The 26016-nt window shown below is 49.1% G+C and overlaps 1 protein-coding gene and 1 non-coding gene across 3 annotated transcripts in view; both read right to left on the bottom strand.

Annotated features, from left to right (window-relative positions):
- Positions 1–26016, bottom strand: part of USP24 (ubiquitin specific peptidase 24) — a 2799104-nt gene that overhangs the window by 1179064 nt on the left and 1594024 nt on the right. The gene's annotated exons all lie outside the window — the stretch shown is intronic.
- Positions 8796–8914, bottom strand: LOC138564597 (5S ribosomal RNA). Its single transcript, XR_011300541.1, has one exon. It is a non-coding gene; the product is annotated as a 5S ribosomal RNA (ribosomal RNA).

The raw sequence follows: 26016 nt of genomic DNA, 5'->3' as shown, positions 1-26016 counted from the left end.
AGACGACCGGTGTCGGCGCTTCCGAGAATGCCTCGAAGAGGCTGAGGAGTGGCGAGACCGACTCCTAGAAGGAGACCCACAAGACTTCCGACGATGACGCGGAGAGACACCCCTCGAATCATCCGTCGAAAGCCCCGCAGACTTCGACTTCCTGGTCTTGGACACCCGACCTACCGACAACTTCTTCTTACGTTCGAGTAAGGTTTTGGACGTGAGCGACTGGCAGTCGATACAGTCATCCGTGTCGTGGGCCTCCCCGAGGCACCAGAGGCAGGCGTCGTGCGAGTCCGTCACCGACATCTTGGACCCACACTCCCCGCACTTCTTGAAACCCGGACGCGGGGTCGAAGACAAAGTAGAAGACATCTTCACACGAAGGATTTTCACAAAACGAACAGGTTCGAAGAACCGAGAAGAACAGAACTCTAAAGAGTCGAGGCGTGAACCGAGAATCACAAAGCAACACGTTCGCGGAAAAAACGGAACTGAGGCTACGGGCGTCGTGCGTCCTACTTATCACATCGGATGACGTCGGAGGAGGTCCTCGACGACGGCGCATCGACGTCATCGACGCAGGACGCCGAAAAAAGTTTCCGAAGCAACACAGCTGTGGTGATTACATGTCATAGATATGGAATACGTCGGAGGACCCAATCCCCTCGAAACAAAGACGTTACTGGGCGGACAGATGCAATCACTTTTTGACAGTAATGACAGTTCGGTCTTACTAAAGATACGTGTACCCACGGAAAGAAACGTCACCGGAGTTAAAACACACTTAGCACATGAATCAACACAAGAGAGTTGGGGATAAAAATCATAGGCAATACTTTGGTCAAAGCAGATAGGATCAGAGGGCACTTTCCTACAAGGGAATAAAAGTCAATAGGCCTGCACCAGTGTCAAGTGGACCAGGGTTCCTGTTGTCTAGGATCACACGGTTAGTACAGTTCACGATACGAGATTGCCAGGAGTACTTGGATATTGTCAAAGGAGGAAGCAAACGTTATGAGAGGGAGTTCCTGCAGACTCAGGGTTCCTGTGGCTTCAGTCGTGGGGACAAGAAGGACGACGTCTGGAGCGATCTGCACTACCCAGGGATGAGGCCAGCAGCTGCAAAAGCAACAGTGAATAAAAGGTGCGCTCCTTTAAAAACAGGAGGCGCTCCTCCGGACCACTAAAGCTGTGTGCAGCGATTTCGACCAAGTAGAGGATCTTCTGCCTGTGAAAGATGAGCTGGTTAATCCCACCAGGCTCAAGGGAAGCCGACTCCGGACTGGATCTTCTCTTGTCAATGAAGGGCAGATAGCTCAGGAATGCAGCAGGGCTCCACCGGGACTTTGGCAAGATTGATCCACAGTAATCGGGTTAGATCCTACAAACAGGAAGGGTTAAAAATGTCACATTTCTAGACAGTTTAGGTTGCGGTAGATATGTGATTTAATTGCATTGCGATTGTGTCTTATCTAACCCGATTACTGTGGATCAATCTTGCCAAATTTAATAGGGACACTAGAGGAATTCAAGGTAAAATGTTAACCCTTACTTTTAATTATAAAATCGATGATGTTACATATTACAAAGCACAAATTTAACAAGTCGTTTCTATTTATTCTTGCAGCTATTTTCTCCATCCCCTTTCCTCACCCCAATTTTTGTCTGGCCTTTTATTTACTATTTATTTTATCTATAATTTTTGCATTCGGTTTTATTTTGGATTTGCATATGTTTAAATATTGTATGTATTCTTATATACCTATATCCAATGTTGTTATTATAATATGGTGCTATGTCAAAATAATAGCCCTGATTTGAAAAAGGTCTCAAGGGAGACCGAAACACGTGTCATCATAAAAGGGCACTTTGCAAAATAATAAATCACTTTTTTGAACATTGGGCGCAGTCTCCCCCCGGGTTATTCAACTTTACCCAAAAGAAAGAGTATTTGGTCAAGTGGGTTTATGTTCGAGGCTAATATGATAGCCTGGAACAGTACCACGTTTATATAGTATAATCACGGTACAAAAGTTAGGGTAGATACCACTGCCAGCAGCCAAGTCTAAAAGTTAAAAGAACAAAACAAAGCTCAGAGAGGCACAGACAAAAAGGGAGAAGAGTTAACCCTTTCCAGTACTCCATGTAAGATGGGGTGTACTGGGTCTGTAGTTGTAAATGACTATGTAAAGTAAATGGGTACTTTACCTGTTTTCTGGGGGAGTCAGTGGGACGTCTCAAAGACAACCATGTGTCACTGCACTGAAGGTGCTGTGTAACGCACATAAAAGTGGGGCTCATGGAGTGCTGTCCTCCAGAGCCCACAATCACACAAACAGTAAAAATACACATGGCAAAACACATGTAAGACTGGGAAAAAGGCTCACACTTTTACCAGGTGGAAAACGTAAACTCCAGAAATCCAGCAAAGCTGCTGGGGGACTCACTAGGTGAGGGAAATTAGCCATAGAATGAGAATTCTCCCTAACACTACTCTATTACTCTCTCTACTTGTGGTGTCCCACAGGGATCTAACTTGTCCCCCAGGTTCTTCAATATCTACATGGCAACCTTGGCCCACAGAATCTCTACCTTTACCTCTAACTTGCAGTGTTATGCGGATGACAAGCAGCTCTCCTTCAGGCTACCCTTGGCCTCCTCTTCGCTCATCCCTGACTGTCTATTCGCAATTCAGTCGCAGTTTGCTGCTAACGATCTCTGCCTGAATCCAAATAAAACAGACATTTTTCTCATCAGGACCCCTGCTCCTGCTTTCCCACTTTCACACTGCCCGGCCTCCCTTGGCCCTGCGCCCTCACCTACCAATGAGGCGAAAAATCTTTGAGTCATCTTCGACTCCACTCAATCCTTCTCTCCGCACATCTCAGACATCACCAAAAAGTCCCACTACCAACTGCAACTCCTCAGAGGTATTCTACCTTTTCTCACCTTCCCCCAAAGGCTCACCACCTCGAGAGCCATGGTTCTCTCTAGGCTGGACTATTGCAACAGCCTCTTTCTCAGCCTTCCTACTTCCAGGTGCTAAACAATGTTGCATAGCTGCCAAGTTTCCTATTTCCATGCAAAATCTTTGATCCAGTCTGTTTTTTTCCACACTGCATGCTGGGACTTGTAGGTCAACCCTTGCAATGGGAAAAATAAAACTACAAGTAGTTCTAGCATGCAATTTGTGATGGAGGATGGCAGGCAGGGTCTGCGGGCTGGGTGTGCTGTGTGGAGCAATAATGGGACACGCTACACATACTCCGTTGTTGGAGCGCAGAGTGCCTTGGCGGGCTTTCTCGCTCCCATTTATTGGCTTTGCTTCACGTGATCTGTCCTGACCCCGTCAGTCACAGATCACGTGGACATCACATCCCTCTCCAACTTGGACTAACAAACAACGTGAACAATAAACAGGTGAACAGTAAGAGTGTTAAACATTTTGGTGGTTGCTGGTGGTGACTGTCTCTTGGGCTCTCGCTCACGTGCGTTTGTAGATGCCATGCAATACATATCCTTGGAGTCGGGTGGATGGCATCAGCTGCCTCCGGAGTATCGCATCGCCCTCCATCTTCCCTTTGTGGGGTTTCTTATCTGGGTGGACTCCTTTCTCTGTCTCTGGGTACCAGAGACTCTGGATCTGATGTTTCTCTCTGGGCTTCTGCTACTGCTGTCCGTTTCGTCGGCATGCGGGGGGGCGGGGGGGTCGGGGGACGTTTTCGTCCTGTTGAGTTTCTTCCCACCTGAAGTGGGACACATTTCTGGTGACTGTTTCCGGACCTCGTGTGGCTGTAACCAGCCCATGTTCTCGATGGGTGACAGTCCAGGGGAGAGACTCATAGGGGAGGGTCGTCTTTCCCCAAGGGTAGCGGTTCATGACGAGTACTGTATCCCCCATTCTGAGTTCATTTGGTGTCGCTTGTCTTGGGTGGTCTTCCCGTGCGTTGTGTTCTTGTCTCCTTTGTTCAATTTTCTCCAGGTCCACTTGTGGGGGCCGCCATGAGTGGTGTAGGGGAAGTCCTGCCTGAATGGTTACTCCAAACATCAGGGCTGCTGTGCTTGCCTGAGTGGCAGACTGTGGGGGTCTGCCGGTACGATCGAAGAAACTGGTATAGTTCTGGTAGCCATGGCCATCTTTTGTCTTTGGCGATCCTCACACACTTGTTGATGGACGCCATGAATCGTTTTGCTTCACCATTGGCTTGGGGCCAGTATGGCGTGATGTGGTGGTGGCGGATTCCCATGTCATTGATGAAGCGTTAATTCTTTACTTGTGAATGGGGGCCCATTTTCATTATTTATCGACGATGCTATGCCGTGGACTGCAAATATCTTCTCCAGCGCTGTCGTGACAAAGGCTGCGTCAGTTCAGTTGAACGGCTCAACCTCTGGGTATCTTGTATATTCATCCACTGCCATCAGGAAGTAGGCCTCGTTAGCGATAGTGCAAAAGCTGATGCTCACTGCGTCCCAGCAACGCTCACTTCTTGGGGGGCAGGCCATGGGCTCTGGCGGTCCTGGTCTGCGGGTGGTTAGGCACGCTGTGCAGGCTTCGACAAGGTTCATGAATTTCAATTGTATTTTCAGCATCAATACTCGAGATTTGAGGAACGCCTGTGTCTTTATGATGCCCTGGTGTGCTTCGTGTGCGAGCTGGATCGCTCTCTCGTGGAGGTTGGTGGGCAATACGATGCAGTGTCCTTTAAGCATTAGGCCTTCCAGAGACACCAACAGCTCGTGTCGTATTCCAAACAGCAATTGCATCATTTCTTGCGCATGGGGTGTCCGGAGAGCGACCACTGAGGGGAACGTTTTCCACTCCCCGGAGAGTATTACTTCTTTGGTCTTTAGAAGGCATGGATCCTTGTCTGTTTCTTCCACGATTTCATGTAGCTTCATGGCTTTTGGTTTGACACAGGCGATGATCTGGCATACATGCTCTTCAGTCTCCTTGGCCGCTTCGCCTTCTGTTGCTGGGGCTGGTCGGGGGTGTTGGGATAGGACGTCTGCAGGGTTGTCTGCTCCTGCCCGGTACTGTACTTCAAGGTCGAATTGCTGTAGCTGCAGTATCCAGTGTTCAATTCTGGCTGGAGGGTGTGGTGCTGACCCCTTGAATATTTGTAACAGGGGTTTGTCGTCCTTTAGTACCGTTACTGGGTGGCCCAGGATGTATACCCAGGCCCTGAATCATGCTGTTCCCATCTTCATCTTGTATCCTGGCTTGCAACTTTATGTGTTACTACTGACTTCTGCAATTGTATTCGCTCTCCACTCTTGCTTTTCCACTCTTTTAGACTGCTTACTCTCTTTTCTCTCCTCCTTTCTCTTCTCCCTTTTCCTATCTCCTCCCCTTACTTTCTTCTATGCACTTACTCTATCAGAATTGTCCCTGGACCTAATATGATAGCAACCTCGTCTGTTTCCTTCACCCTCCCATTACTGTTTTTTCCTCCCCACCACCCTTCCAGCACTATCTGAAATGTCACCAGGTCTAGTATTATAGTCGCTTGTTTTGTTCCTCCCCTCCCTTTCTGCACCCCTCTCCCTCACCTTTTGTTTTTCTCCGGCTCTACCAGAAATGTTGTCAGGCCTAGTACGGTAGTCGCCTGTCTGTTTCCATTTCCTTCAAACTCTCCCCTCCCTTCCTTATCTATGTCTTAGCTCTTGCACTACCTGAAATGTCGTCAGGCCGAGTAAGATAGTTGATTGCACATCCTTACTGTTCATGGCCTGTAAGAATGTGGTTGTATTTTCCCTTGTTCCCTCCCTTGCCTTGAAGCGCTTTGAAACACATTGTGTATAGGCGTTATATAAATAAACAATCATATCATATCATATATCATATTCTCCGTCCTCTTCAACTCATACAGAACAGAACCGCAAGACTTATCCTTGACCTCAAGCCCAAGGGATCGCATCTCTCTGGTGCTTAAATCCCTCCACTGGCTCCCTGTGGCTGCAAGAATGAAGTTCAAGACCCTCTGCATAATCCACAAGGCTTTCTGGGGCCGGGGCCCACGCTATCTACAATGCTTTCTTCCTAAATACTCTCCCTCTAGAGCCTGCAGCTCGCCAACCTCAAACTCTCTGAGGGTGTGCTGCTTTCGCAAACAGAGATTTGGGGGCAAATCTTTTTCCTTTGCAGGTGCCTTCCTCTGGAGCAGCCTCCCTGCCTCTCTCCGTCTTGAGCCAGAGCATCTTAAGTTCCGGGATCTCCTCAAGACCTTCCTCTTCTCTTCCCCCTTCTCTCTCCCTCTACCCTGCTAAACTCCATTATTTCCCTCCACCCTCCTTGCTCCTTCTCTTCCATTACTCTGTTCAGTTTTTGCTGACTGGTTGCATGGCTCACCTCCAGAGCCTTCAGGTCCCAGATTCCCCCCCCCCCCCCGCCAGCACCACTGCACTTTCTGCTTACGCACTAGGAGTGAGACATCCTCTCTGCACTTAATCCATTGCCCTGTATGACTACACGCATTTGTTCCCCCTTGCCCCCTTCTTCGGCCCTCTGTCTGTACGAATGCGTTACCTAAATGCACTAGGAATAGTAATTTCGTCTGTCCTGTCCACCCCACACCCACCTTATTCTGTCTCCCCACCACAGCTCAGTCGAAACTGTAACACTTCATGCACTTGCACTTGTAAAAACGCTTTCAGGCCTAGTATGCTAGTTTTCAGTTTAGATCATTCAGAATCTTCTAGGTCTAAGAATGATTAATGTATTCCCTTGTTCCCTTCCCACCTTGAAGTGCGTTGAAGCACCCCACCTGTGTATAAACGCTGTATAAATAAACACTTACTATTACAGTTCCAATACGGAGGAGACATGGTGAAGGCAAAGGCTGATGGTGTATCACACCCATGTTCCACAGAGATTGGCACCATTAAAAGCGACATCCAGATGATCCTGGAAGAAATCCATGGAATGCACACAGACATTGGAGCAAAAGTGGCAGACTTGTCAGCGAAGGTGGTCACGCTGGAGGAGTGGTTAGTCGGGTGGAGGTAAATCAAGCCTCTTCGGGGGTGCTGCAATCACAGATTGAGGTCCGTCTCAGGGACATCGAGAGGAGAGAGGTGGAACTAGGGCTCAAATTGGATGATATCGAAAATAGAGAGAGGTGCAAACACTTTTTTTTGTCAGAAAGAAAAGGAGGGGGAATCAATGGCTGGACTTGAAAGGAAAATCCAGGACATTATAGGGATGGTTCTGGAATCTAAGGGAGGTGAATGAGTGACCTTGGAGCGGGTGCACTGAGCGGGTGGCGGCACCAAGGAGAAGGCAAAGCGAATGGGGGCCATTGACTACGTACACTCCAAGGTGGCTATATTTCAGGACCTCTCGGCACAGACCCTTTTGAGACTTCAGAAGTGTGGCACCCTTACAAGGTGGCTTCAGGAGAAAGGGGTGAGATACAGGTGGGGGTACCCTTTTGCACTTATATTCGAATTGGAAGGCGAAAGACATCACCTAGTGCTGGACGAGGACATCAAAAGGGCCACAGAGGAACTCACGGGGCCCCTACAGGATCACAAGGGGGAAGAAGTGGGGAGCCATCTATGATACGAGAACTTAGGGGCTTGAAGACGGAGTATGGAAGGTGCAAAATGCAAGGGGCCAGGAAATTCATTCAGAATCTTCTAGGTCTAAGAATGATTAATGTATTCCCTTGTTCCCTTCCCACCTTGAAGTGCGTTGAAGCACCCCACCTGTGTATAAACGCTGTATAAATAAACACTTACTATTACAGTTCCAATACGGAGGAGACATGGTGAAGGCAAAGGCTGATGGTGTATCACACCCATGTTCCACAGAGATTGGCACCATTAAAAGCGACATCCAGATGATCCTGGAAGAAATCCATGGAATGCACACAGACATTGGAGCAAAAGTGGCAGACTTGTCAGCGAAGGTGGTCACGCTGGAGGAGTGGTTAGTCGGGTGGAGGTAAATCAAGCCTCTTCGGGGGTGCTGCAATCACAGATTGAGGTCCGTCTCAGGGACATCGAGAGGAGAGAGGTGGAACTAGGGCTCAAATTGGATGATATCGAAAATAGAGAGAGGTGCAAACACTTTTTTTTGTCAGAAAGAAAAGGAGGGGGAATCAATGGCTGGACTTGAAAGGAAAATCCAGGACATTATAGGGATGGTTCTAGAATCTAAGGGAGGTGAATGAGTGACCTTGGAGCGGGTGCACTGAGCGGGTGGCGGCACCAAGGAGAAGGCAAAGCGAATGGGGGCCATTGACTACGTACACTCCAAGGTGGCTATATTTCAGGACCTCTCGGCACAGACCCTTTTGAGACTTCAGAAGTGTGGCACCCTTACAAGGTGGCTTCAGGAGAAAGGGGTGAGATACAGGTGGGGGTACCCTTTTGCACTTATATTCGAATTGGAAGGCGAAAGACATCACCTAGTGCTGGACGAGGACATCAAAAGGGCCACAGAGGAACTCACGGGGCCCCTACAGGATCACGAGGGGGAAGAAGTGGGGAGCCATCTATGATACGAGAACTTAGGGGCTTGAAGACGGAGTATGGAAGGTGCAAAATGCAAGGGGCCAGGAAATTCCAGAAGCTCAGCACCCGCTCCCCCAGAAAATGTACTACCTGAGGGGAGCCAGGTCCATTGTTGACAGTCCTTTGTTCCATGGGGATCCAGAAGCCCCATTCTCAGAATCCAATTGTTATGAGTTTGTTTGTGCTTCCGAGGGAGGATGTGGGGTGGGTCACGGGAGATGTGAAGTGATGGAGTTTAAGAGGAAAGCGTTTCGCTGTTGTCATATTTTTTTTTTTTTTTTAGCCTACAGCACCTGGTATTCCCAGGCGGTCTCCCATCCAGGTACTAACTAGGCCCGACACTGCTTAGCTTCTGAGATCAGACGAGATCGGGCGCATTCAGTGTGGTGTGGCCGTAGGCTGTTGTCATATTACTGTTCAAGTTTCAGAAGTAGGGGTTCACAGAGGGGCCATGGCCTGGTGCCTTGACGGGAGAGGAGAAAGATGGGAGGGGGAGAAATGGCTGTGGCTGATCAAGTGGGGAAGGAGGGTGAACGACGCTATGCCGCTACATATATGGGGGAGGTGTAGGGGCTGTCATTGTGGACAGGACAGGGGCTGCTACCTTGGTGGTTCCGCCGGCATGCCCGGAAGTTCCGAAATGGGCGGCTGAACTACCCAATCGGAAAGTGGGAGGGAGATAAGGAGGGCGGGGGGTGGTACGAAAGGGTGGCAAGACAGAAGTGGGGAGCAGAGAAGGCACACTGATACGGGGGAGGACGTGCAGATTGAGAGGGGGTCAGTTACATGCAGTATTTAGTTATTGCATTTGTTGATAGCGCTCTAGGCCCAGAGGTATCACAGCACTAGTAAAATTACAGAAAAAAAGCACAGTATAAATTGATGACATTGTTGAGGTTACAGTACGAAACATTGGGTGCATGGTATGAGGTTAGGTATATAAACACATACCATATCAAAGGTGTGGTATCAGGTGGTGTCATTTGTGAATATAGTCAGATTACAGTATTTTAGCAGAGAAATTGGGAGGCATGTATAAACAGCGGAGTCAGTTTATGCATATTTGTTGAATAGGGCAGTTTTCAATTTCTTACAAAAGGTGGAATAGGCGGGTTCATCTTGGAGGGCAGGTGGCAGTAAGTTCCACAGAGAGGGGCGTGACAGTGAAGCATTCTCCACCTGTTCTTTTCCTGGTGAATCCTAGTATGGTCAGTGAGAGTGTGGCCGAAGAGTGTAGGAGGCGTGGTTTGGTGCTCCGTATGACAAGCTGGTTGAGGTAGGAAGGTGCTGTTTTGTAGATGCAGCGATGTGTGATGGAGAGGATCTTGAAATCGATGCAGGCTTTGATGGGTAGCCAGTGGGCTGGTCTTCTGGTTTGTGAAATGTGGTCTGAATGTTTTAGGCTCCAGGCTGCTCGGAGGACGTTCTGATTACAATAGTAGAGTTTGCTTCCGATGGTGGCTCTGGCTAGCGTGAGACAGTTTTCGGAGGACAGGAATTTCCTGCTAGAATTGATTCATTTAGTGGCGTAGGAGACAAGAGGAGGCAACGGCTTTGACGTGTTTTTGTAGCGATAGTTCATCATCAAGGTACACACCCAAGGTTTTTACGTGTTTGGAGACAAGTATTTTGTTTCCATCAACAGGGAATGAGGAGTAGGAAGGGTCCAAGCGTTTGAGACAGTGTGGGGAGCCGACAATGAGGAGTTCAGTTTTGTCATCATTCAGGCAGAGATGGTGCTCTGCCATCCATGCCTGAATGATGCTACATATATCATTGATATTGGTTGAGTCATGACTGTATTTGCCCGATAGCCTGAGTAGGACTTGTGTCTCAAATTTATGTAGGGTATATTCAGTTCATCAAAGCGGTCGAAGAGGGTCTTAGTGTACATGCTGTAGATTGGGGGTGACAGGCAGGAGCCTTGTGGGACGCCACAGGGGACAAGGCTGGGTACAGCTGCTGCAGAGTCGCTGAAGACTCTGGATGTGCGATTGCGCAGGAAGGAGTTGATCCAGCTTATGGCATTAGTGGAAAGGTTGAAGTGGGATGTGAGGTTGTCACAAATGATGTTTTGATCCACTAGGTCAAACGCAGCAGAGAGGTCTAGGAGAAGGATGATGGCGAGATCCCCTGTGTCACGTATGAGGTCAAGTTGAATCTTAAGATCAGGGAGAGCTGTTTCGGTGCAGTGTCTAGGTCTGAAGCTGGATTGCCGTGGCCCGAGTAGGTCATTGGACTGTAAGTGGGATTGATTTGGAGGTAAGCAGTGCAGTCGAGGATTTTGAGGAGATATGGCACTGTGGTAATGGGTCGGTAGTTGGTGGCTAGGGAGGAGTCCAATTAGGGCTTTTTGAGGAGCGGGGGGACCCAGGCCTCTTTGATGGACATGGGGATCGAGCAGGAAGTGAAGGATGCATTAATGAACATGGCGATGGTGGGTGCAAGAGCGCCGGCACACGTCTTAACAAGGTGGGCAGGGTAGATATCCCCTTTTCTTATTTTGTTAATTTATTTAAGTGCAAATGGTTAAATTAACCTTTCGCACAACAAAAATAAACATTTTACAATACATATTCCAAATTTAAAAAATGCCACATTACAACAATTCATTAAGTACCTTATAGAGAAAAAAAAAGAATAAAAGAAAACTGCGTTGCAGACATAATGCATGGAAAAGAAGACAAATAAATCAATAAATAAATACAAATAAAGCATATCTTCTTTGCAGTTGGACAGTTTGAGACGCTGCATGAGATCGGCACCTCAATGGGGGTAACATGGGAGAAGTTAAAGGGTGGTGTAGAGGAGGTGCAGGTGTCCAAGGTAGTGTGGGGATAAGTACTATCGGTCGTGAGGAGGGCTTTTTTGGCTATGGGTTTTTCTCTGAGGGTTTGTGTTTTGTTGGCCAAGGCGGCTTGGACTAGGGAGCACCATACTGTCTTTGGGGAAGTTGATGATGGGTGGAAATGGGCATTGAAGTTCCCTGAGTATTTTAAAGAGTTCTTTGGTATTTGAGCTGGCTTCATTGATTCTGGTGTTCTAGATGTTGGATTTGGTGGAGATTATGGCAGCTTTGTAAGTGTTTGAGGACACTTTAAAGGCGTCTGTGTGTGCTTGGGTGCGGTCCTTTCTCCATAGGTGTTCAAAGGCCCGTTTCTGTTGGCGGAGGGTGATGAGCTTGTCTGTGAACCAGAGGTGAGTGTTTGGTTCCTTTATCGTCAAGGTTTTAAGGGGCGCATGGAGGTTGAGGGTGTTGTAGGCAGTGAGAATGGTGTCAGGGTCAGCATTGCGGAGCAGTGGGATGGTGGATGCACGGATGGAGGACTCAAGTAGTTTTAAAGTTTCCGGGTATGTCTAGCAATGAAGGGGGTGTGAGCGATGGCTTGGTGTGGTGAAGGGGGTGGAGGTAGTGAGATGATGATGAGGTGGTGGTCCGACTAGGGCACTGTGGTGATGGATAGATTGAGGTGTAGAATCCAGTCAAGGGTTCTGCCTTTGATGTGTGTAGGTGAGGAGATATCTTGTGAGAAATGAATTTCTGTAAGGGTGTCATGGAGTGCTAATGCTTTGGGATTGCTGGTGTCATGAAGACCAAGATTGAAGTCACCAAGGAGCAGGAATTGGGTCTTAGGTTTGATGAACAGGGTGATGGGGATGGGGATGTCAGTACGGTGGGGAGCTGGAGTAGTTAGGTTGGTGTAGTAGGAGGATGTTGATGGTGGTTTGCGGGTTGGCCTCGAGTTTGATGATCAGGTGCTCATAGCCAAGTATGGCTGATAGTGGGGAGGAGCGGAGGGGGATGGATGATTTGGATATGATGGCAACTCCTCCATCTGGACTGTCAAGTCTGTCTGTACGAAGGATGGAGTCGCCACTCAGGATGGTGAGGGAGAGGGTGGGCCCCGCAGCTGCGTGCATCAAGGTTTCGCTTATGGCCAGGATGCCAAGGTTAAGTTCAAGCAACAGGTCATGGATATCCAGGGCATTAGCACAGAGGGAGCACACATTGATAAGGGCGCAATGGAGAGTGGTCTGTTTGGTAATGGTAGATGGTTGGGTAGTAAGGTGTGAGCAAGGATGTGGAGGATGCGTGAGGGTGCGTGTGGTTTGAGTGGTGAACATAGTGGTTGGGGCAGTGGGTGCAGGAGCGAAGACGCTGCATCTGTCTGCTACTTACAGGCTGTGCTGGTGTGTACACTAGCATTGGGTAAAGCATTTCTGGGTTTACTGGCAATGGCATTGGGTAAAGCATTGCCAGGTTTACTGACAATAGCAATGGCATTGGGTAAAACATATCCAGGTTTACTGGTAATGACGTTAGGTAAAACATATCCAGGTTTGCTGGTGTTATCAAGGGCATTGGATGCAACATTTCTGGGTTTACTGGCAATAGCAATGGCATTGGGTAAAACATATCCAGGTTTACTGGCAATAGCAAAGGCATTCGGTACAACATTTCCAGGTTTACTAGCAGTAGCGATGGCATTGGGTAAAACATATCCAGGTTTGCTGGTGTTAGTAAAGGCATTAGATGCAACATGTCTGGGTTTACTGGCAATAGCAGTGGCATTGGGTAAAACATTTCAAGTTCTACTGGCAGTTACATAGGCATAGGTTAAAGCATTTACATGTTTACTGGTGTGTCTGGAGGGATGGGAGATGGTGAAGAAGCGAGTGGGTGAGGGCTGATATTGGGGGGAGGGAGGGCATAAGCCTTGACCGACATTGTGGGCGTTGCGGGTTCCAGAGTGGTATCATGCATGAGGTGGTAGTGATCTGATTAGGAAATAGGAGTTTGGTTATGGTGTTCCTTTGTGGGGCTGCTAGGCTATGACTAGTTGCAGTTTTGGTCGTGTACAGGAGGGCAGCGAGTGAGATAGGGAGTCTGGTAGATGGAGGTAGGTACGTTGCGGGGGTGTAGCACAGGGGGCTGGGGAGGAATGTTCGTACGAGGGGACAGAGAGAAGCTAAGGGGTGGCTGTCCCTGGGAGCGGGCCTGGAAAGTGTGGCCATGGTGACCAGCTGCATGTATGCTGTGGATGATGGGTGGGTGGGCGTACAGGGGTTAAATGCGAGTAAGATGGGATGTGGGTGTGTGCTGGTGGTCGGTGCTGCGTACCTGCTGGGCCTAGGGTGAGCAGAATGAGCAGGTGGTGGGATATGGTCAGTATGGGCTGGAGGAAAGGGGTGGGAGGTGGCAGGGAGATAGTCACTGAACATGCAAGGTTGAAGATCTTTTTCGGCTGCGTTGGGTAGGCAGGGGCCAGTGCGCAGGTAAGATGCCGCGGTAGGGTTTACTTCGGCGGGACCATGGTGAAGTTCAGAGTCGCAAGGAAAGTTCACAGGATCGTGGGTCTTGCAGAGACTAAGGGAGGAAGCCTTAGCTCTTGGCCGGCTCCGCCTGTCTGCTCGTGGGGCTGCAGGCATTTGCTGAGGATAACGGCCAATTGCAGGTCCCCAGACTCTGAGTCAGGAAGCTGCAGGTGCACTCTTCAAGTGCTGTGGCGGCGGCCATCTTAGTGTGTTTCAGACTTCACACCGCCATAATGCTCCTGGATGAAGCACCCGGACTGGGCGAGGCACGGACATCGATCTGCTGGGCTTTCTTGGCAGAGACTAAGGGAGGAAGCCTTATTTCTTGGCCTTTGGTCCATAACGTCACAACTGAATTGGGGGATAGGACCGACCGAGGACAGTGGAGAAGGGAGGCTTCAACAATGGGATAATGGTTAATTGGAAGGTGGCAATGCTGAATGTGAAGGGGCTGAACTCCCCAAACAAAAGTTCTCTCGTGGGGAATATGCTTTGTAAAGCCAAGATAGCAGTGCTATTCTTGAAAGAAACACACCACAGACAGGGGATGGAACTTGCCTTGAAAGGAGTAGAGGTTGGGCAGACTTATTGGGCCTCGCACAAGACGAGTAAAAAGGAGGTTTTGGGGATTTATTTGTTGTGAGCCATGCAATTGCAGGAGGTCCAGGTGAAGAGGGTTTTTGGGGGCAGGTTGGTGGCAGTGAAGACGTGTGGAAGGGAGGTTGCTTACCCTCGTGTCGTATATGCACCGAATACGAACCAGATGGCCTTCCTCGAGCCGGTGTTCTCGGTGCTAGAAGAATCGGGGGAGTGCATGCTTATTGTGGGAGGGCACTTTAATCTAATCGTAGATCCGGCTGTGGACTGGTGGTCAGCAAAGGGCGACAAGGTTAAGCTGAGGGGAAAGGAACATAAAGCATTCTCTCAACTGTTGCAAGATCACTTCTGGTGGATGTGTGGAGGTCCAGGTTCCCACATGCAGGATATACCTTTTTTTCACCCCAACACCACACATACACTAGAATCGATCTCTTGCTAATCCCAAGGGAGCAGGAGGCCATGGTATCATCCCCACGGGTGGAGGCAGTGATGTGGTCGACCACGAGATGGTCACAACGGACTGGTGGATAGAAGGGAGGAAGGGACGGTCACGTTGGAGATGCAAGGACGGTCTCCTCCAAGACACAGTATTTCTGGACTTCTAGCAGGCAGAGATCACTAAATACTTGGGAGGCAGCCAAGGCAACGGTGCGAGGCCTTCTTATAGTAGAAGGGACTAGTTAAAATAGGGAAAGAACGCTGATAGACGGAAGGGTGCAGGAGGAATTGAAAAACATGAGGACAAGGTTAACAAGACTGGCAGAGGATAGAGATGGATTATTGGTGACAATGCGGGACAAGAGACAGTACCTACACTCACTCTTGATAAGAGAAGTGGCAAAGAAAATGCGCTACAACAAACAAAGGTTCCACGAGGGAGGTGATAGAGTAGGGACGCTGTTGGCAAACAGGGTCAGAGTATGCTGGGGTGACAGGAGGGTCCACCGGATGAAGGACAAGAATGGGGAGGTAACTGGACCCAGGGAAAGCATCCCAGAGCAGTTTGCGTACTACTATGAAACATTGTACTCTGAACCAAATAAACTGGGGGAGAGAGAGGTCAAGGATTATTTGGGTAAACTCCCCATCCCGCAGCTGACGAGAGAGGAAACATCTCAGCTCGAGACAGATATTGCAAGGTCAAGAGGGCGATAGGCCAGCTAAATTCAGGGAAGGTGCAAGGGGAGGAATCTCAGCTCGAGACAGATTCCAAGGCAAGAGGTTAAGAGGGCGATAGCCCAGCTAAAGTCAGGGAAGGCGCCAGGGGAGGACGGCTTTAGAGCCGGATTCTATAAGCAGTTCCAAGAGGTCCTTTCCGGGCCCCTCGGGAGAGTTTTTAACTCCATAAGACAAGCGGAGGATATGCCCCCTACGTTTTGGGAAGCACTCATAACAGTGATCCCTAAGCAGGGTAAGGACCAGACGAACTGTGCCTCATATAGGCCTATATCCGTGATCTTCACAAGAATCTTGGTGCCTCGCCTAGAGATACATCTCCCCCACCTGATACACCCAGACCAGACGGTATTTATCAAAACTGGCAGGGCTCCAACAACCTGAGGAAAACCCTGCATATTCGGAACGACCCCAGGACACAAAGAGACGGGACCTTGGTCCTATTCCTGGATGCCAAAACGGACAGACAGGGTCAACTGGTCCTTTATGGAAGGAGTTCTTGAGGAGATAGGTATGGGAGAACGGTGGATGGGATGGATTAAGGCCCTGTATCATGCCCCAAGGGCAAGAGTGGTGGTTAACTAAGATATGTCCAGGGCAATAATGCTGTATAGAGGGACCAGGCAGGGGTGCCCCCTGTCACCTTTACTATACGCTTTGGTTATGGAGCCATGAGCAATTGGCCTGAGGGGTTGCAGGGATATAACGGGGTGGACAGGAATATAAAGTGAGTCTATTTGCGGATGAGCATTGCTCTACCTCACAAACCCACGGTTCTCGGTACCAGCCCTTTTAAGGGGGCATGGAAGATTATGGGGAATTATCAGGGTTTCGGGTCAATCTCGTTAAGTCAGTGGTATTCCTAGCTGGAAATTGGAGCCAGGAGGACAGTGAGATGATTGGTAAATGGGGATGGAAAAAGCGAAAGGGCTTTCCCTACCTTGAGATCGAAATCACAAGAGAAGCAAAGAACCTACTCGGAAAGAACAACCTCCTGTTGTGGAGCAAGATAAGGTAGGACTTGTAAGGCTGGGGACTGACTGGTCTTTCCTGGATGGCACGTCTACACTGTATCAAGATGACAATCCTCCCCAAGCTGTTATTTCTCTTCTAAATGCTCCCCACGCCGGTTCCAGCCGACTACCTAGCTACCGCACCGACAGCCCGCTTGGGTTTTTTTATGTGCCGGAGCAAAACTCTGGGTAGCTTATAGGACGATGGTGTTGCCAAAGGATTCCCAGACCTGGGAACATATTACATGGTGGCCCAGTTGCAGATTATGGTGGACCACCTAGACCCAGACACAAGGAAGCAATGGGTCCACATGGACAATGCGATCTTACAGCCGGTAACGCTGAGTGAATGGATGTGGGTCCCGCGGAAAGAGATTCCTACCCAATTCTGGAGGTATTCTGGTCGATTTGGCGCGAGGGGAGCATTATCCGATGGTTGTCGACATGTCCCTCCCCTCAGTTGTATCTGTGCGCCACCCATATGAAATTTCATTGTAGATCCTCTGAGGTTCCAATCGTGGTATGAGGCAGAGCTCTCGAAGGGCGGGACAGTTGTGGGATAGAGACGAGTTTATGCCATTGACTTGTTTGAAAGAATGCAGGGGGATGAAGGGTCTCTTGGTCTTTAGGTACCAGCAGTTGAAGTGAGTCCTGTTGAAGCCGAATTGGGGAGATAATCTATGTCGAGAGCTTACCCCCTTTGAGAAAATACTGCTACAGGAAACCAATACGAACAGGCAAATATTCAGGATATATGGGGAACTGAAAAGGGGTGAGCCCATTGAAATACTACCTACATGTATGAAATGGGCCAAGAACCTGGGAATTGATTTGACTGACCAGCTGTGGGGTAAATTGTGTAGGGGGGTAAAAAGGTCCACGCTGTCTCTGCAATACAGAATGCAGTCATTCAAACTGATACATAGATGGCACTACCCGCGTGCAATACTAGCGAAAATGGACCCGGAGGTTCACTCGCGCTGTTGGAGCAATAAAAGGGCAAACAGTGACATTTACCATATGTGACGTATTTGGAGGATGTCTTGGGCTTGCTGAAGGACTTGAATGGGATACATAGTCCTAGGGAGCCAAGCTTACTGCTGTTCAGTGTGCATGAGAAGAACAAGATACTTACCCCTGGAAATGTTCTTTCGACTGGATGTTCCGCCCACATATTCCTTATCTTTTGATATTTCCAATATCCAGCTTAGCTGCTTTGGAAAAACATTTTCAGCAGGGGGCGCTGTGCGTCAATGCCCGTCGACTCAATGTCCCTCGGAGGCCTCCATCTCGATGTCGACGTCACTGAAAGTATATGCACAGTGCCCGTTGGCTTCAGTTCCGTTTTTACGAAAGAAGGATTTATCCCATACCTGACAGTTACTCGTCCTGAGAGAGCGCAGACTGTAACCGCAAGGGAAATTATACTGCGGGGTAGGCTGGAAGGGGCGATAAGGAATACATGGGAGGACCATCCAGTCGAAAGAATGTTACCAGGGGTAAATAACTTGTTCTTTCAATGGATTGTGTTCTCCCACGTATTCCTTATCTTTTCAAACACTTCCACAAGCAGTTCTAGTTTTATTGAGGAGGGAGTGAGAATTAACATGACAATTTAATAGCTTTCATGGGTGTGTGAGTGGGTGTACGGAATGCAACACTGCTTTACCAAAACCAGTTTTCTGACCTGAGGAAACTAATGTTTGGTGAAAGTATGTACAGACTACCATGTGGCAGACGCACACATTTCTTTTATTTGTACTTCTCTCTGTAATGCAGAGGAAGTTGCCATGCCTCTGGTCGAATGAGCCCGTAGGCCTTCTGGAGGATCTTTTCCTGTCAGTCTGTAGCATTCTGATATTGCCAATATAATCCATTTGGATAATGTCGGTTTGGTGATAGCCATACCAAATTTGTGACCTGAATAGCCGACGAATAACTGATCATACTGTCTAAACATTGCCATTCTAGTGATATAGAAGCTTAGTGCACATTTAAGGACAAGCCTGTGAAGCCTCTCCTCTTTCTTCCCAGGGTGAGGAGGCGGTTAAAAAGATTGAAAAGTTATCTTCTGTGGGAGATGAAATTCAGAGACAATTCTAGGTAGAAGAACAAGTTACTTCTTACCTTCTAACGTTCTTTCGACGGGATGTTCCTCAGACGTATTCCTTATCTTTGATAATACGTTTCCAGCTTGCTGGCCTCAGAAATGTTTTCTGTAGAGGGCGCTGCGCGTCGACGTCCGCCGAGTCGATGACCCTCGACGGCCACCGTATCGGCGCCGACGTCACCGTGCCCATAAATAGTCACGCGCTGCGTCCGTTGCTCAGTTCCGTTTTGTAGCATAAGAAAGGTCATGCCTGAATTGGTTGTTGACCTTGAAGGAGCGTAAGCTGCAACCACAAGGGAAGTATTATTGCAGGGATGGATGGGAGGGGCGATAAGGAATATGTCGGAGGAACATCCCGTCGAAAGAACTTTACAAGGTAAGAAGTAACGTGTTCTTCGAAGGGATTGTGTCCTCCGACGTATTCCTTATCTTTGATAGATTCCCATAGCAGTGGCATGTAATTGGAGGTGGGAGTAAGAATGTTATGTATCCCTTTAGGGATGGACCGAATGTAATACGGCCTTGCCAAATCTGGTCTCTTGACTAGTGGAGGAATCCAGGTTGTAAAATTTTGTGAATGTATGTGCGGACGACCATGTGGCAGCCGCACATGTGTCTCGGACCGGTACCCCTCTTTGGAGAGCCAAAGAGGCTGCGATACCCCTGGTTGAATGAGCCCTAAGATTTTGGGGTGGCTCTTTCCCTGCCAGTTTGTAACATTCCAGAATGGCCAAAATAATCCACCTGGAAATGTTTTGTTTTGTTATGGGTAGTACCAACTTGTGACCTGAGTATCCTACAAACAGTTGGTCTGCTTGCCTGATCCTAGCCATTCTGCTGATGTAAAAGCTGAGAGCCCGCCTTGGGTCCAGCCTATGTAGCCTTTCTTCCTCTTTCCCTGGATGGGGAGGAGGGTAGAACGAAGGTAAGGTAATTTTCTGAGTAATATGAAATTCAGAAACCACCTTTGGGAGTAAATTAGGCTTCACCTGTAGGACAACTTTGTCCTTGTGGAAAATCGTATGTGGGGGTTTACAGGAGAGAGCTTGTAGTTCGCTCAACCTCCTAGCAGATGTTAGTGCTACCAATAGGACAGTGAGAAAGCGTGAGAAATCTCAGCGAACAAGAGTGAAGTGGTTCGAATGGAGTGCCCATTAGGAAGTTTAGGACTAAATTCAAGTCCCATAAGGGAACCTGGAATGGTTTTGGAGGATAAACATTAGTTAATCCCTTGAGAAATTGTATCACTAGAGGTAGTTTGAAATACGATGGTTCCTCTGCAGTGCGCTTGAAGATAGAAAGCGCTGTGAGATAGTTTTTTACAGTGCCAACTTGAAGGCCTGAGTTTGCCAAGTAGAGTAGAAACGATAACCCCGTTGGTGTACCACATGAAAAAGGGTCGATATTCTCTTCCCTACACTAGCTGCAAAATTTGTTCCAACTGCAGCGGTATAAAGACTTTGTTGCTGGCCTTCTGGCCGAAAGCAACACCTCCATGACGTCATCAGGGAGATCCCAATCCTTGTACCTCACCCTTTCAGAAGCCAAGCATGAAGGTTGAGGGGTTCTGGTGTCTGGATGGAGAACCTGACCTTCCTTCTGTGAAAGAAGATTCTCTTTGAGTGGAAGACGGATTGGAGGGCAGATGGACATATCTAGAAGGTCCGGGTAGCACGTTCTCCTGGCCCAGTCTGGGACAATTAGGATCATGGTTTTCCGGAATCTTCTCAACCTCCTGATCATTTGAGGAATAACGGACTGGTGGGAGCGGAAATTCCCAGTCCACTACGAACGCGTCTCCTAGAGCTCCTCTCGGGGGAAATTCCCTTGAACAGAAGAGATTGCACTTCCTGTTGGTGCTTGTGGCGAACAGCTCCACCTGAGGGGTTCCCCAAAGGGCGAAGATCTCTTGAAGGACTTCCTGAGCTAGCTCCCACTCGTGGGAGACTGTGCTCTGCCTGCTCAGAGCGTCCGCTGTCAAGTTCTTCTCTCCGGCTAGGTGGACTGCCGATAGAGAGATTCCTTCCCGAATTGCCCAAAACCAGAGCTGCATTGCCTCTCTGCACAGTGGCAGTGATCCTACGCCTCCTCTTTTGTTGAGGTAGTGCATGGCCACCGTGTTGCCCGTCATTATCAGGACATTTCTCCCCTGTACTGATGGCAGGAAAGCTTTCAGCGCTAGTCTCACCGCTCTCAGCTCCAATATGTTGATGTGTAGTCTGGACTCCGATGGAGACCAGATGGAGACCAGACTCCAACGACCGCTGATGGTCAAGTCGTTGGCATGGGCTCCCCACCCCGTGAGTGAGTCGCCTGTGACTACTGTTATCTCCGGCCATGGTTGCCAAAACAGTTCTCCTTTCAAGATGTTCTCCGGATAGGCCCACCACTGAAGGTCGCGGGCTACTTTGTCCGGAATCCGGAGGAGATCTGTCATTCTCCCTGAGAATTGTGACCACTGAGTTCTCAGTGCGCACTGAAGAGATCTCATTCTCAGGCGAGCCTCTGGCACAAGGAAGATGCAGGATGCCATAAGGCCTAGCAACCTCAAAAAGTCGAAGGCTGGGAGACGTTGGGCATTTTGAAACTTGTTGACCATCTGCAGATATCTTGAGCCCTCACCTCTGGTGGCGAGGCTTTTCCCAGGGAAGTGTCCAGGACCGCTCCAATGAACTGGAGTCTCTGTGATGGTATCATCTGTGACTTCTTTAAATTGAGGGAGAAGCCCAGTTTGTGAAGGAAGTGGCAGACATAATCTAGCTGGACCTGGACCTGTTTCGAAGATACAGCCCTGATCAGCCAATCGTCCAGGTAGGGGTAGACGTGGATCCCTTCACTCCTTAGACTCGCCGCCATTACTGACATTAGCTTGGTGAAGACCCTTGGGGCGGAGGTCAGCCCAAATGGCAAAACTCGAAATTGATAATGAGAGTCGCCGGCTGTCCTCTGCCTTTCCCGAATGCGGAATAATAGCGAAAGGACTTTCCTCTCCCAGAGGTTCCTGAGGGCCGAAAAGGAGTTTGGCGGATAGCAGCTCCTAAAGATTTTGCTGCTGCTTTAGAAGTCTGCAACTTTTCCAGACTGTCATCAGCCTTTTTTCCGAATAATGAAGAGCTGTCAAAGGGCATATTCAAAAGTCTGGCCTGTACATCTGGAGCAAAGACAGACTTTCGCAACCACGCGTGCCTGCAGAATGTTGTACTTGCCGCCATGGACCTGCTGATACTGTCAGCGGAATCGATGCCAGTTTAAGGTGATTCGCACATGGCATCTTTGCCATCTTTAATCATGTTAAGGAAGGCTTCCTTTTCCTCTCCTTCGGGTATGCAGTCAGCCGCTGATGAAGCACACTCCCACAGTGTGTGACTGAACCTGGCGAGCATACAGGTGGCGTTGATGGACTTCAACGCCATACTACAAGCAGAGAAGACTTTCTTCGCCATAGAATCGTACCTCTTGTCATCTCTATCCTGTGGGACAGTAGGGTAAGCGGTCCTACTGCTAGATGAAGTTGTCGCTTGGACCACCAGGCTCTCTGGAGTCAGGTGTTTTGATAAGTTTTCAGGGTCAGCAGCCGCTACCCTATACTTGGCTGACAATCTTTTATTGACTGCAGGGATAACTTCGGGAGTTTCCCAATTAGAAGTAATTTTCCTTTGTAAGGCTGCATGGAAGGGGACCACAGGGTCCTCCTGTGGACCTTTGTCTAATATGTCTGTCAGGTCATCCTGTTGAAAAACAAGCGAAGGCGCAGACCAACCCATAAATTCAATAATTCTTGCCATAAGGGTTCTGTAGGGTGTTTCGGCATGTTCCCCTGGGTCTGGCTTAACAAATTCCACTTCTGGGGAAGTGTCCGGCTCACTTGCCTCATGTAGTGACTCCTGTAGGTCCTTCAAACTTCTTTCTTCAGAGGTGAAATCCTCTGAAATAGGCAGTGTGGTCCTCTGCAACCCAAATGTTTCCTGGTCAGAATCTTCCCCCTCTTCATAAATTGAAGATAGTCCAGGGTACTCTGACCTCTGAAATGGTGTAAAACCCATCTCTAAGGCAGAAGGAGCCAAACTCGTCATTATTGGGCAAGAAAACGTCGATGTCGGCGACGCCGATGTGACAGGCTTCGAAGGCGCCGAGAACGGCGTCGAGAAAACTGGAAGAGGTCTCGAAAAACTCGAGAGGATCGGGATCCTACTTGTGGACATCGACGACGGTCTCGGCGTCATGCCGGAGGCCCTTGGAATCACCATTGGCTCTGGAGTAGCCTTGGTCTTCTCTCTTTCATCGACGTCGATGTCGGCGTCGACGATGGCGTTGAGTGGATTGACCGATGCGTCGAAGAACCCTTCGACAACGGCGTTGATGGCGCCGATCCATGCGTCGAAGGAATCTTCGACGACGGCGTCGATCCATGTGTCAAAGGAATTTTCGACGACGGCGTTGAAGATGGTGCCTTCTTACCCGATGGCTCGTGGCGCTCTCGGGTGGAATGTTTCGCCGGGTGCAGCGACTCGCGGCGTTTTGATTTTTTGGGTTTTTCACCCGGGGTATCACCCTCAGCTGTCTTCAAGGGGGTCGAGGCGGCTTTCTCGAAGACGCTTAACATTTTCTTTCTGAATTCCTCCCACTCAGCCTGAGAGCTGTGTATTGTGGGATAGGAGACCCTTTCTGGGGAAACAGAAGACAACGAGGAAGGGGATCTTCGACGTCTCTTTTTTGAGTGTCTTGATCTCGACGAATGGTGGGAGCTACTTCGAGATCCAGAATGGGAATGTTTTCGACGGCGAGGAGACGAATGCCTCGACTCAGCCGAAGAAACCTTTGAGAAGCTTTTGATTGATTTACCTCTCTCGAGCTTCCCCTTGCGCTCCTTCAAGGCTTTCGCCTTCATGGACGTGCAGTCCTCACACTCCGAACAATGGTGCTCGGCTCCCAAGCACCACAAGCAGATCCTGTGTGGATCCGTTATCGAAATTTCTTTAACGCAGTCTCGACATTTCTTGAAGTCGGATTGCGGCGTCGTCGGTTCCGATGAAGATGCCATCGAGAACGAGTTGGTATTTTTTCGAGTAGATATAGAGGGTTATCCTGACTGAACTGAGCAACGATGGTCCGAGGCCCCACGAAGCGCAGAAAAACTGAACTGAGCAACGGACGCAGCGCGTGGCTTTTTATGGGCATGGTGACGTCGGCGCCGACATGGTGGCCGTCGAGGGTCATAGACTCGGCGGACGTCGACGCGCAGGGCCCTCTACAGAAAAAATTTCCGAGGCCAGCAAGCTGGAAACGTATTATCAAAGATAAGGAATACGTCGGAGGACACAATCCCTTCGAAAGGTAGGTTATACCTTCAGCACCACTGTTAGGCAGAAACCTGTGCAGTTCCCTCTGGGACCACTGCAAAAGATTTAAGACTACAGGTGTTGGCAGTAAACCCACATGGTAGCAGTCTGCACCGCACAGATTCACTGTGGTAGCTGTGGCTGAGCAGCCAGACTTCCCTCAAGAAGAGTTAGGCAGTATACAGAGAATACAGAATAGGTACAGAGGCACAGTAGCACAAGCAAACACTAACCAGAGCTAGGTGTAAAAGTATAAACTTATTTATTAAAAGGTACACTCATAAATTACACTAGCACACTAGAAAAGATAAGAAAGTCAAACACAGTTACTATTACTCATATGTACATCCCTAATCATTTGTTGGACAATTCTAAGTTAACACCACTTATTTCCAAACAGAGGTGAGCGCTTAACGTTAGATGACACTCCAACAAGTATTACCAAAAGGGAGGGAAAAGGCAGAAATAAAGAGAGCAGTGAGGTAAAACACTGTTCACATAAGGTTAGCAAAGGCAGTCAATGGTGGAACAAGGAGAATTAGTTCGGGGCCCGCTTTAGAGGGAGCCAGGCGAAAAATGTGCCCAATATCACACAATGTCATCAGTCTTTGCAGGTGAGAGAAAAAGGTTTTACTACGGTTCTGAAAAGTTTAGTTAGGGTGACCCAGGCCTACCCAGGTTCGAGAGCCGAGGGCTAAATCTACCCCGTACAATCGGTGGCAAGGGAGGCCGGGCGGATCACAGTACCTTTAAACGTGGAAAGATTCCTCCAGCGGTGGTAGTCGTTCCTGGTAGTGGGTGCAAGTCGCGGCGTCGTCCCGAGGAAGAGGTGATCTCGACGGGGAGGAAGGCTGCAGGTCGTTGCACTACCAGGGATGAGGCCAGCCGTGGAGTTCTCCGGTCACAAAGGATTTTTACCCCTCTTTCGCGGTTGAGGTAAAAAGTGGTATCCCGGTTGCCGGGGTGCTTGGCACAGGCAAGGCGGCCACAAGATGCTTCGGGACGGCGAAAAGAAGGCAGCAACTGGTTGTCCCCACCAGTTAAGGGAAGAAGACTCTCCGGCGGGAGATCTCCTCTGTCGTCGGAAAAAGTGGTGAGACGGTACTGCAGGGCTTCACCGGTGGTGTCGTCTTGGCAGGTCGGCTCGGCTTCTCCCTCTTCGGCTTCTTAGGTCCTGTGGCGACTTCTGAAGTTCCAGTCCCCAAAGCCCTGCTTTTATGCAGCAAACCCCCATTCACCCAGCCTAGCTGTCACTCAAACATGCTAAGTGGTGAGCCGGCCGGCTCACCACTTGGGCCAATCAGGACGGAGTGCGACTTGAGTTACCAAGGTAACTCAGTCCAGGGTGCCTAAATCCCCCTCCACCCCTCCTAAGTACCCCACACAGAGTGGCACCACTTTGGAGGGCTTCTGTGGAGAAGCCCGCCAAAAGTGGAACAAAGGGCTCCACTTTGGGTCAGAGTTACAGAGGTGAACACCAACGCCATTTTAGAATCAAGTTTTGGCAAAAAATACCAACCGGAGTTATAATAATAAAGAAATAACCCGGCGGTATGTTCAAGGCTACCGTAAATAAATAAATAAAGGTATTAGCCTAAAACAATGGGAAATCCCATAGGAAAATATTCGCGGTCGAATATAAAAAGTAGTTTCCACTGCCACCAGCCAAAACTCGATGAGGGGGGACGGAGACGTGCCCCCTCGACTAACAGACCCCGGGGCAATGGAATTGCCCCGGCCAGTACGTCCACAATATGATGGTTTGTACTGGTTCTGTTCAGGATTTGAGACTAGTAAAGTCAATGGTGACTTTACAGAACCTGGGAGACAGTAGTCAGTCCCAGGGTATGGAGTCTATGTTGGGGGGTCCCTAGGACACCCCTGGGTTACGGCACTGAGGGTGCTGTGTAACCCATTTCACAAAAACACATGAGGCCCTATGGAGTAC

This window comes from Ambystoma mexicanum, chromosome 1q, assembly GCF_040938575.1.
Source record: "Ambystoma mexicanum isolate Mex_15411 chromosome 1q, UKY_AmexF1_1, whole genome shotgun sequence".
Lineage (NCBI taxonomy): Eukaryota > Metazoa > Chordata > Amphibia > Caudata > Ambystomatidae > Ambystoma > Ambystoma mexicanum.
The sequence above is the reverse complement of the archived record's forward strand: the minus strand, read 5'-3'. Positions and strand labels throughout refer to the sequence as shown.